Raw genomic sequence first — 13214 nt, forward strand, 5'->3', positions numbered from 1 at the left:
AGACCTAGGCCTGGTACTCAGTCTGCCCAGTTTGATTCCAATGCACCTGCTGAGGTTAGAGAATCCAGGATAAATATATTAACAAAGGATATTTTTTATTGTTAAAAGGAGAAAGCTATACTCCTAAATATATGGGATTTTGCTACACTGAGAAGGATGGTTTAGTGTGCTATATGTGAACTATATAACTCATTTTATATTGGAAAAACTATCAGAATATTTAGTGAAGGAATTAGTTAACAGGTTTTAACTTTAAAGAACAATTACATGACTAATGATTTGGTGAAAATTTCTGCTGTCTGTTCTTTCTTTAGAAGCGTTTCCTTTTTTTTTTTGTTAGAAAATATTTTTTAATGATGGAATGGGTGGTGACATACATAAATAATAAACTGAAACTGAAAGAACTGAAATGGCAAGTACAGTGTGATGCAGGAAGAATACCGGGACTTAATGGTCACTTGAATATAAAAACCTTTTTATAGTTACACAGTGGGCATGACAACTAATAACATGATGGTTTAATCAAAACCTTTTAGTAGGTGTATTTTAAAGGAACTGTAATATTGTTGATATTTCCTATTTTAAGTTGTTACACGTATTACTTTTTTAAAAATTTTCTGATATGCATTTAAAGAGTGTTTGCTGTAATGGTCACATGTATACTTCCCAACTGTCCAGATTTTTGCAGAAAGTTCAGATTTTTGCATGATATTTTTGCTTTGTTCCTCATAAAATGTGTGATTTTCTAGCAAGTCATGGAGGATGGAAGTCACTAAATAATGACAGACATTTGAGTTTCAGACTTTATATCCTTTAGAAAAATGCATGCTAATGCAAAACCTTTTATTTTATCATTTCTAAGTTTATAAAAGCAATATTTAAAATCTGTTATTATTTTTGGGCTTTTGTCCCCCCCATTATTTTTGGCTTTGTCCAGATTTCTTAATTTAAGAGGTTGAGAGGAATTACACAATAGTGTTGAATGTCTAAATTGTTTGAATTTGATTTAATAAACTTAGTTCTGAATAAATTTGTTGTACTGGGATGAACGCGCTTAACTGAGTTTTCTTTTCAATAAATAGTTTTTTGATTGAGTATATCCCATCTCTCATGTTTTTGGCTTTTATTTACCATGAAATTATATTGCAAAAACACTTCAAATGATCAGCAACCTTTTTTTTCAAGGGAGCACCTTACATATTGGGGAAGCATCCCCACACACCCAGACTAATATATACCAACTTCATGATCATCAAGTGCTACCAGTGCTCCTCACCAAACTTTGCCCTCACAGAAAAAGATGTCATACATCTGTAACATTCGAATAAAGAACTATGAGAGGCTAACATTCCTAACTACAAAATGGCAACATAAGTTGTCTGGGAGATGGTGGCTCAAGTCACCAGAGCAGTGTTGAACATATTTATGTGTGTGTGTGCGTCTGTCACAAAACTATAGGAAGGCAGTATATTTCACAAAGTGATACTGGTACGCAATATGAGGTTGAAAACTGATTGTGTAGTGGGATGACATAAAGAATCATATCATTACAGAAAAGGTGGCAATGAAGTAGTGACATGAATTATTGCTGGCATCAAGCATGGGGTATATATAATAGTGGCCATTGCAGCAAAAAAAGAAGAAAAATATCATATAGGCTTCTGAGATGAACAAAACAGGAAATCCAAGTAGTGCTCATCTGATCTGTGTTTTGTCTGGAAGTGTAAGTTAGTGGTATAGAACTGTTTAAATCCAAACACAGTCCTTCAGTATGTGTTCATAAGCACTGCTTGTCTGCATGAGTATGTTTGCATGACCTATGAGCTCACAGACATCAAAAAAGGGAAACAATAATGTTATTCATACAGTTTTAGTTTGATAATATTTAGCCTGAAAGGAATGTGAATAAAGATGCCTAATTTTATAATCATCTGAGTACTGTGAAATGACAGTGATGCTAGGATGTCATTCAAGGAGAAAAAGATAGCAAAGACGCACAGCTGAGTTACTGAAACAGTACAACACAAATTAAAATATACCCATGGTGAATGAGTATATATCTTAATAAGAATGAAGATCAGTCAGTATTTCAACAGAGGAAACCAGACTCAAATGTTATTTAACAGTGAAATTACAGAGACACAGTCGCTGGCCACTTTAATCAAAGAAATGTTTTTTTGTTTATTTTTCAGACAACATCAGCAAAAATATCCGGGAAGACAGGTGGCAAATGAAAAGTGTTTCCTGAAATTACTTTTAAGTGGACATTTGCACAGTATATTATGCATGTTTAAAATCAGTTTAAATATTTTTGTAAACTGATTTGATGGGTGGGCATTGCAACTGAACAGTGGTACTACAATAGTAATGGCAATAAACATAAAAGTAATAAGTATACATGCATTATAGATGTATATAAATGGATACAAATATGCACACGCACACACACACACACACACACACACACACACTAAACAAACAAAAATGCATATACATCTTTTACACAATTTATATTGCAGTTCAATTCTTATGCTATAACTGCACAGTATCAAACTTTGACAACCACAGGAGACATTACTTTGGAAATGGATGGTAATCTGAAATATGCTTAGAAACTGCATGATGGAAGTATGAATTTGTCTATATCAGTTTCAGTCGTGATGCCATGTTGTTTTTTTAAGGTAGAGATAAAAGACTAAGACTGACATAAAAGCTTATGAACTCCCTGTCATATTACTGTTTACAACTCCATGCAGCATACGTCTCAGCTCTAAAGTATTTAGCAGAATATCCAGAATTTTCCTCATACTTTTGGTCTGTTTCTCATAAACTTTGTGGTTTTCTGACAAATCATTGAAGACTGAAGTCATTAAACAACGACAGAAATTTGAGTTTCAGACTTTATATTCTTTAGAAAATGCATACTAATACAAAACTTGTTATTCTAGAAACTCTCAAAGTTAATAAGAGCAATATCTAAAATTCATCTCTGATTTTGGGCCTTTGCCCCATATTATTTTGGGCTTTGTCCAGAACTCTTGTGGTAAGAGCTTGAGAGGTATGCTGTGTAGGTGGTTTGTTATTGCTACTGTTGTCACCTTTTGTAGCTTTGTTCAGTAATATGACTCATTACATGGAAATCAAACCATTTCATGCTGTATAAACTTGAACTATATGCTCTGCATTGACATAACTGATACAGTGAATAAATACCTTAAACAATTCAGCAGTTTTAATTGGAAATCCATATTTTAATACAAACTGCAGTAGCAAAACCTGTGTTCATGGCTTAGTAAACAGGACAACTTCCGTTCAGATGCCACCCTGCAGAGTAGCTAAGCTAATGTGAGTTGGAGGAGAGCATCTGAAACTAAAGAATTTGACAGCAGAATAATTATCTTCACAATGTGTACCAGTCCAGTTCCATTTAGACTGACCTTTTAATAGCAAAGATGCTAGCCCACACTTTCTTATGTAACACCATGCATTTTTAAATTACATTTAGTGCAGACAAATCTTTGGTTCACTAGAATATATTCTGAAAACTGTATACATTTCGTGTCTTTAATACATTCTTTAATACATTCATTCATTTAATACATTCATAAGCAAGCAGACATTAGCTGACAATTTCAGTTTCAAGTCATTTTCTATAAAAGTAGGCCTCAGAAGACTCAGGAATATTTTTTTTTCAAGAAGGTAGATCTATATCATGAATAGATTGCCTAGGTGGGGTGGCAGTAGGAAAATTTGAAGAATGCCTGTCTTTCAGTCACCACATATTCTACAAAGGGTTCTTTGTGGTCTGTGATCACCACAACTGGAGGAGGGTGGTACATGTCTTTTAACTTCAAATTCTGGGGGAATATACAATGTGTCTAGTAGACTGGTACCAAAAAATACTGGCACCGCTATGCTACTCAAGCAGTCTTTTTCCCTTGATCAGTCTCTCTCCATCTTGCTCTGATTTGATGAATGTTGCCTGTAACTGTGACCAATGAACACAGATAGAGAACCTGAATGGGTGTGCAGTGATAATTCAGGGAGGGGTAAGTGTGTTCCTTTTGTTCCTTTTAAAATGTAAGTGTCATTACTGGGATAATATAATTTGTTTGAAATTGCAGTGCCTTGGAATATTCCCCCTTCTCTGAACCACGGTGATCTCAGAGTTAACCGAGGTGAAGTGGTAAAGCCAGCCCCCACTTACATTGAAAGATCAGAGGGATCTTGTTTCCCCTGTAAAACTTCTTTAAATTTATAAAAGGGAGTTTTGCAATTTAATTTCTGGAAAATTTGTAGGTTTTTTTTTTAATTACATGTGCAACATTGAGTTTTGCAGTTAATTTTTTTATCACATTATATGTAAATGTTCAAAGTTTGGGATTTGTGGAATCTGGACTTGTACTAATAATACAGAGATTTCCTGAACAATTCTCAGTAATGCAAGATATTTTTTCAGACCATAACTTTCTTTCTAACACAAATTTCATCATCAGGTATAAAACTTCTCAGTTTTGTATGTTTAGCAAAAGCCAGTTTCTAAGACCACTGTTTTTACTATATTTTTCATATCTGACAAAAACTAGTCCATTGTAGATCTCAATCATATTGCTATAGGTTTTCTACAGGGATAAAAACTGTCAGCATCTGATGAGTAATTGTATAACTAAATAAGAACCATAGCAAGCTTCCTTCCATTTCTTCCTTTAAAATCTAAACATTCTTATGTGCCTTGCCAGTTTGATGACATATGAAAGGATGCAATGATTACTTGATGAATTCCACGTCTTTTCATAAAGCTTGCAAATTCTATACTGGTAAAACAGAATACAGGATTCATTATTAGATGTTACCATTTCTGGAATGACATGTATACTAAAACTTTGTATCAGGTTTTTAAAGTTGCATCCATTAATGCAGACTTCATGGCATACACAGCAATCCACAATGAACTATCATCAATCAGAACTAAAACGTTCCCATGGAAACTCTACAGCTTTTCAAGCCTTTCCAAAGGTGAATTTGAGGATGATTCACTGTTTACTTGACATTCTTGACACAACTTGACTTCTTTTCCAAGATCCTTATCCATGTTATTTCACTCTTTCTCTCTCTCTCTTTCTCTGACTGCACACACGCACATACAAACACACACACACACACACACACACACACACACACACGCGTGTGTGTGTGTGTGTGTGTGTGTGTGTGTGTGTGTGTGTGTGTGTGTGTTGGATACCAGATTAAACGGACACAATGTTGACACCCAGGAGATTAACATCAAAAAGTTGAATGAGCAAATATCGACACATTCTGCACATGCTCCAGGGATTACCCTTGAGCAGATTAAACCAATGACAGACGTTTTTGCCAGGGGGCAAACCCTCATCTGTCTGCATTGTGTGTGTGTATATATACATATATATATATATATATATATATATATATATATATATATATATTTTAGAGCAAGAAATCTGGACAAAACCATAAATAGAAGTGGAACAAAGACCCAAAAATCGAGACAATTTTTAAATATTGCTTTTACAGACTTAGAAACCTTACATTAGCATGAATTTTCTGATGGGTATGAAGTCTGAAACTCAAATGTCTGCCATTATTTCCAAACTTGTCTTTAATGATTTTCCACTAATTTGCCAGAAAAAAACACAATTTTCTGACAAACGGACCAAAACTGAGGCAAAAATCTGGACATTCTATGAAAATCTGTGCAGTTGAGAGGTATGACGCAACATTAGCAAAAACAGTAATCATGCACTATAAACAGGGGCTGGATCACCTGTACAGATACACAAACACATATGCATATGGCTTTATTTTGCCTGTGTTTGTGTGTGTGTGTGTGTGTGTGTGTGTGTGTGTGTGTGTGTGTGTGTGTGTGTGTGTGTGTGTGTACATGCATGTGCAGAGATGTTATTATATGGATGTATTTTTTATAATACATATATATTTTTTTTCAAGTATGTTCACTGTTATTTATTTAAATGGTGTAAATTATACAATACATTGTTGTATAGGAAATATGTAACTGGCACTTTAAATGAGAAGCTGGGTTTCGAAAGGATGCTACAGTAGATACTTTGTAACCAAGCAACTTTTGATGCATAGAATTTGATTGGTCTTTGAGATTTTGAACCATGGCTTTTAACTGATGTTATTAAGTATAAAATGAACATGCTTGATTTGTTTTTATGGCCTGATGAAGCGATTTTGTATATCGTGAAAGTGTTAACCTTTTGTAATAAAAGTTAAGTTTATTTTACATTAATTCAGCTGTGTGTCAGTGTCAGTGTCCATCACAGATATTTAACATTAATAATTTATTTTGAATTCTCAGAAATCTGAGATAAATGCAGAACGTTGAAACATTTTTGTCCTATCCCTATGCCTTTTAAAATTCATCTGCTAAGATATGCCTAATGGCTCACATTTACAGCTGTATCCTTTAATTTTTGTATGCTAAAATGGTTCTGAATCTTATAGCATATAGTATAATTACTATATCTTAATGTAAACATGTTAGATTCACCATCTTTAACCTTCTACTATATTCTTCTGCTACTCCTGAATCAGAAAACTAATAATCTTTTGATGGCTGGAATACCTATATTTTTCAACAGTCTTGAGTTTAAATGAAATGATGCATCATTTAAAAGTTAAAGAAAGCAAGTTTTCAGCACTGGTCTAATTTCTGTAATTAGATGCTGAAATATTACTTATTCATGAACCACAACTATAAAGCATAAAATAAAAAAACATCCCTGAATAAACATGGTTTCTTATGACTGGCAAGACAAAAATTAAGATGTTAAAACTTTCAAGATTACCATGACAGCTATGTTTTCAGCTGGTTGCTATTTACTGTTACCTAGAACTTTGATTTTACAGCCCACAAGTTCCACTAGTTCATTTAATTATTCTGAACATTTGTAACATATTTCACATATAATTCTTCATTCTGCATTGATATATTTCTTTCATTTTTAATCATGTTAGTTTAATGAGACCAGATGCCATTACAGAATGGTGATAAGGGGCATTTTGCAATTTATATCTAATGAGAAACACAGAAAATATGTTGCGTAATACCATGAATTGGGAAGTACAGTGGCTCATTGTTTTTGGGGCACAGCTGCTCAGTGGGTAAGATCTTTGCTTGACGCTCCGGGGTCTGGGGTTGAGTACTGACTTTTAAACACTTTCTTTGTGGAGTTTGCATGCTCTTCCCATTCTTGTGAGTGTTGTTTTCTTGATAGTCATTTTCCTCCCATCTCCCCAAAATACAATGCTTGATTGGGGTCTGTGTCATATCATAGAATGGCCACATTGTTGAACTGCATCTTGTCGACATTGTAGGCAGTCAAACCGTTCTGACTGAGATCAAGTTACAGCAGGGATCAGGAAATTTGTCCTTTTCCCCACTGTAGTGCAATCTCGCCATTGGTATATAGAATTAGCAGAGGGGGGGGGGGGGTTGGCAGCCTACATTGTCAATGAGATGCCATTTGACAATGTGGTCATTTGATGATATGACATAGACCCCCACTTGATTGGCAACTCTGACCTCTTCAAATATATATCTCTTACTTTTGTAGTCTGAGTCATGTCTAAATGTAGTGCTAGAGAGACCAATTCATTTATTTATTTATTAAATAAATTTAAATTACATGTTGATGTGTGATAATGACACATACATAAAGCATGTATACACAGCATAATGAACGTGAGACTATGCTAGGCACACTTAGGCCAGGGTTTAAGATACTTAGGCAAGTTCTGTTGCTGCAGAGATTTTGTTTCTGATAAAGCCACAGGAGTCATGGATTTGAATAATGGGCTTGGATATGTACAGAGCCTATGGGACGATGGGATCAAGTGCTCCTATCTCTACAGGAGAAATCTAGACATTCCGATGTTACATCTAGTGGAAATATGTGGACAGATTAGCCAGACTGATGCAGTTATTATCTGGCATGGCCTGATGTCATCTTTTCTTACAAGAGTGCACTAGTGTTTTTACCTGCTTTCAGAAACATTGCATGAGAGGGTGCTGCTTTTGTAAGGGGCAAAGTAGGACAAGTAGGGGTAAGTACTTCTCTGCCTACATCCTACACCACTCATTATGTGCCGTGCAGGCTTTGGCACACCCAGGCCTGTTTATAATGTAGGTGCCTCTGTGAACCCTGGTTTTAGTGGCGGCATGGGAAAGGACAGCTCAAAATTTAGGGGGAAGAGCTTGGCAAAGACTAACAGACATTAATGGTATAAAATCAGACACAGCGGAATAACTGCACTGAGACAGGGTGAGAGCAAGTATAACCTTTAAATATGTTAACTTTAGCTGTAATATGTGGACAGTGGTAGGAGTGATGTATTTACATAAATGCAAATATTTATAGCACAGCTAGTGTTGAAAATACTCACATGCTATCTATACTGCAGAAACTTGGGTAAGAAGAAAGACATATGGATGAGGAACAGAAATTAAATGTGTAACAGAGTAAGACTAGCATTCTTCTTCTTCTCTTTTAAGCTGCTCCCGTTAAGGGTCACCACAGTGGATCACTGGTCTGCAGAACAAGTGCCAGTAGAGTTTTATGGTGTTGAGTTGCCAACCCAGCACCCAAACTTCCTGAGAAGGCACACAGGCACACACACACACACACACACACACACACACACACACACACACACACACACACACACACACACACACACACACACACACACACAAAAACTCATACCTAGGGCCAGTTTAGATTGTTCAATCCACCTGCAGCATGTCTTGGAAATGTGAGAGGAAACGGGAGCACCTGGAGGAAACCCACATGAACACAGGGAGGACATTCAGACTTCGCACAGAAGGCACCCCAGATGAGAATCGAACCGGAGAGCCTCCTGCACTGAAGTGACAATGTTAACTGCTAATAGAGTAAGACTAGCATTGTGAATTATAAAGTAAGCAGTTTAATGATGCCTATTTAATGTGTAATGCTGTGTTACGATTATGTCTTGCATCTCCAAAGATGTTCATTATTCTGTAACATCCTAATGTCCTACTACCATAGCTTTAGTCTCCCAATACTAGAATTTCTTCTTCTGGAAAACTTACCGCTCAACTAGATTTATTCACTGAAAACTGTTATAATGCCATATCTTCTCTTACATGAAGCTTCAGGTATTTACTGCTATAACATCCAGTTAATGGTGTTTCTTATTATATAATTTACATGGTTCACCAATGAAATTCCTCAATTTTCACACCTGTAATGCATGTATTGGAATTTTGTTCCCATCCCCGTAAACTATAGCAATCTACCCATGTAATTTCTCAGGTTCATCTGGTAGAATTCCTTATTTTATAGAGCTTTAATTTCCTACCATGGAATTCCTCTGTCTTGAAAGCATTAATACCATGTATGATTCTTTTACTGTGGTGCAACTGTAAAGGTGGAACAGAAATTTCTATAAAAAGTCCCAGCATTGATGTTATATTCTTGATCTGTTTATATTTTTAATCTGTTTTGTATCGAATCTGTTTACTGGTTTCATAAAGCATTCATTGTTTCAGCTTAGACAGTTAATTAGACAAATTGAATTAAAATATATAATATGAATTAGCACACCGGTTAGCGCATGTACTGTACAAAACAATAGTCGGATTAGTGTAATAGGACTGGAAGTTCATAAGTAATTGGTTCCCTCTAGTGGGAGATTTTCTGCATGCATTGACTCCATAGCATTAGACTGCAGGCAGAACTTGTATTTTGTTGAATGTGATTTCTAACAGCTGAAATTAAAAAACAAATCTAAATGAAGCCTTCTACATACTGACACAAACTGACACCTCTCAGTATTCTTATCAAATGAATGCTTGTAAAATCTTTGTGGAGACTTGCAACTCAAACTGTTGCATAAAACATGATCCTATACACTTTCTAGAAATGATGGTGCTGCACTAACATTTCTTTCCTTGTTGGTTTTGGTAACTAGAAGAAAGCATTGTATTTCACCGAAATGTTTTTTAAGTCACTCAAGCCATAACGCCTTTGCTGTATACTTCCAGCTCACACCCATAACTCCATATGGCATCCAGAACTTTTTTGAGCCTGGCTTCTTTAACTAAGTGTCGTGCCAGCTGATAATAGGCAGTATTAGAAAGGACAAGGACATATTAACAAAATGACACCAAGACCGTTAATCTAGAATGACCTGCAGTACAGAAAGTAATCCTTGTTTGCCACTTATTATTCATATTGTTCATATTTATGTTCATATTTTCATAACTGATAGAGCTGCAGTTTATTGAGGTGTATGGTGTGAAACACCAGTGTCAGAGACAAGACGATTCATTGACAAATGGATGGGGAATAGGAAATTTACACTGGGCCTGGCACCCATGTCCCTTATGGACAGAGGTAGCTTATAAATGCCTGGTCCTCAGTGTCATATTTGGATGCAGGACATCATTATTCATTTGGGAAAACCTGGCTAAGCTTAGAAAGGCTCCCCGGGTCATTAGCCTAATAATAGTCTAACAATCTATGAGTGTTGGTTAATATCACACTATACTGGACATATTGCTAATTGTTTGTTAGTAATTATGAAAATAAGTAATATTTCCATATGTTCTTAATACTTCAAAAAAACAAGTGACTTGCAAACTGTTGCATGACATCAGGTGAAACCTTAGATGTTGTTGAAGAAAACTGTAGTTGACATTTGCACTTTATAAGTTGCATACCTTGAGAGATATCCAGTATTATTTGTATTGCTAATTACACAGTTAAATATGTTTTCATATTTCCATAAATATGTCATTAAATATGCACTTATAGAGGAATTTCTTGATGTTATGTGAAAGCTTATATCTGGTTAATAAAATGTTCTAACAATATATGTCTAGGTTGTATAGTTTCAAGCTATGTACATTTGTGAAAGTTTAGAAAAATATATAATTTGGGGTTTGCATGCTTTATAATAATATACATTACAGAATGTATGGAAAAGACTATGACTGCACTGACTATGATCATAAAGAATGCTTTATACTGATAACACTGCTATTTGTACATTTTTTTCCAACAATGTTTTTTATTTTAATAAGAACAATAAAAACAACATTGCATTTGCAATTATAACAGAACAAGGAAAAAACTATATGCAAAGTCCATAACAAGATGATACATGTATACATACATTCAGGAAATCAGCTAAAATTTTTGTAATAAAGAATACAACTTTTTCCAAGCAATCAATTTCTGTGTTGAATTTTTTGTTCTCAGCTTTATGCTGGTAATTTCTTTATCACACACTGACTTGGCTAAATAAAATATTTCACTGTTAAAAGAGAGAGGAGAATTATTTTTCCATTTCTTTGTTATAACTTTTCTTGTGACTGCAAGAATTGACCATAATATATGTACTTGAGCTTTTGGTATAAACTCTGGAAATGGCACATTAAATAAAATAAGAGAATCAGAAATCATACACTTGTCATTCCATAGGGCCTTGCAGAAGTTTTTAAATTAATTCCCAAATAAAGATAGCATCTTACAAGTAACAATTATATGACACCAATCAGCATGTTCAGCATTGCATCTCCAGCATTTCATATCTTTTTTTTTTACAAATCTTAGCAATTCTAAGTGGTGTTAAGTAACATCTGTGGAGAAATTTTCAAGTGTATATTTTCCAGTAGGGGAGATTGTTGTTTTTCCTATTGAGCTCAGGAAAGGTTTTCTATTATTGGTAGTAAATCTTTCTTTATTTATTTTGGTAGAGTAGTTCCAGTATGAGGCATCTATAAAATTAAAGTCTGATCTAATAGTTTTGTAGATTATAAATATGAATGAGGTGCCTCTTAGAGATCCATTAGTAATATTATACATTCATCCAAAATTTTAGATGTATTATTTCCATGGTTTCCAAAGACTATTTGTACAGTTTTAATAGCTTTTATTGTTCACAAAATATTTACATTTGTTTATCTTAAGCTTTTTAAGTTTATTTTTCCTAAAATGCTCTGGAATGCACGATATCTGTAGGCTTGTAGAAGTGTGACATTCCACACCACATAGGTGTTAATGAGCCAAGGAATGACCTGTGTAACTACAAATGAGACATTACATTTATTTATTTGTTTATTTATTTATTTATTTGTAAAATGGTGTCATTTGGCAAATTATTTTGACCATTTTTTTGAGCTACAAGCTAGGCTAGCAACTTCATTACAGAAGTACAAAATAGATATATTTAAATAAGATGGGATTCTGATTCATACATGTACATAGGCACAAACCAATGAAGAGAAATGCAATGGGGCAATACTAAAGCAGGATAAAGGATACTAAAGGGATATGTTTTAAATTTGTGGCATACAAATTACAATGTTGTTGGCTTTTCCCGGTTAGGGGTCGCCACAGCGGAACTCCGGTCCGCTAATGATTGGCAGTAGATTTTGACGTACCGAATTGCTAGCCCTGATGCACAACCTTCAACGAAGGTACGCCCATTCACGCATGTCTCCACACAGAAGACGCTTTAGCTGAAAATCAAACAGGACAATGTCTTACTGTGAGGCGACAATGCTACCGCAGCACCACCACTGCAGTTACAGGCATACAAATGCACTTGACAAATATTCAAAAATCTAATAAAATACATACCACACTGAAGCAGAAAGTGCAACAAATTGAAGGTACATATCAAATTGATATAAAAATCTAAAACGTTAATTGCATGAGAAAGCCAGTTTATGTATTTCACCATGTCTGCACGGAAAAGGACCTTGCATTGAAGCTCATGCAAGGTACTGCAAGGTACTGGTAGAAGGTGGTATTTTCAAGTTGCTTTATATGGTTAAGTAAAAATTTATTAAAATTGGTTAAATTAGTGAAATTTTATTTGAATTTAGGTTTAAATGTAAGTCAAGTTGTTGTCCCTCAAACAATTTTACAGGAGAGGGGAGGTGTGTGAAAACTGGAAAGATAAGGGAGATAAGGTGACAAGTGAGTTAGAAAGAAGCATTCATGATGTTCAATTCCTGATGCTAAAAGAGTCAAGGTGATGCTATGACTTGATGTTAAAGAGGTTACAAAGAATGTGGAAGGAATTAATTGAACTCTTAAATTGCTCAGGACTATTTGATGTGTTCTTCTAATGTTTGTAATTGATCACAGAAGTTGGGG

This window comes from Protopterus annectens, chromosome 8.part1, assembly GCF_019279795.1.
Source record: "Protopterus annectens isolate FY-2018-M chromosome 8.part1, PAN1.0, whole genome shotgun sequence".
Taxonomy (NCBI): Eukaryota; Metazoa; Chordata; order Ceratodontiformes; family Protopteridae; genus Protopterus; species Protopterus annectens.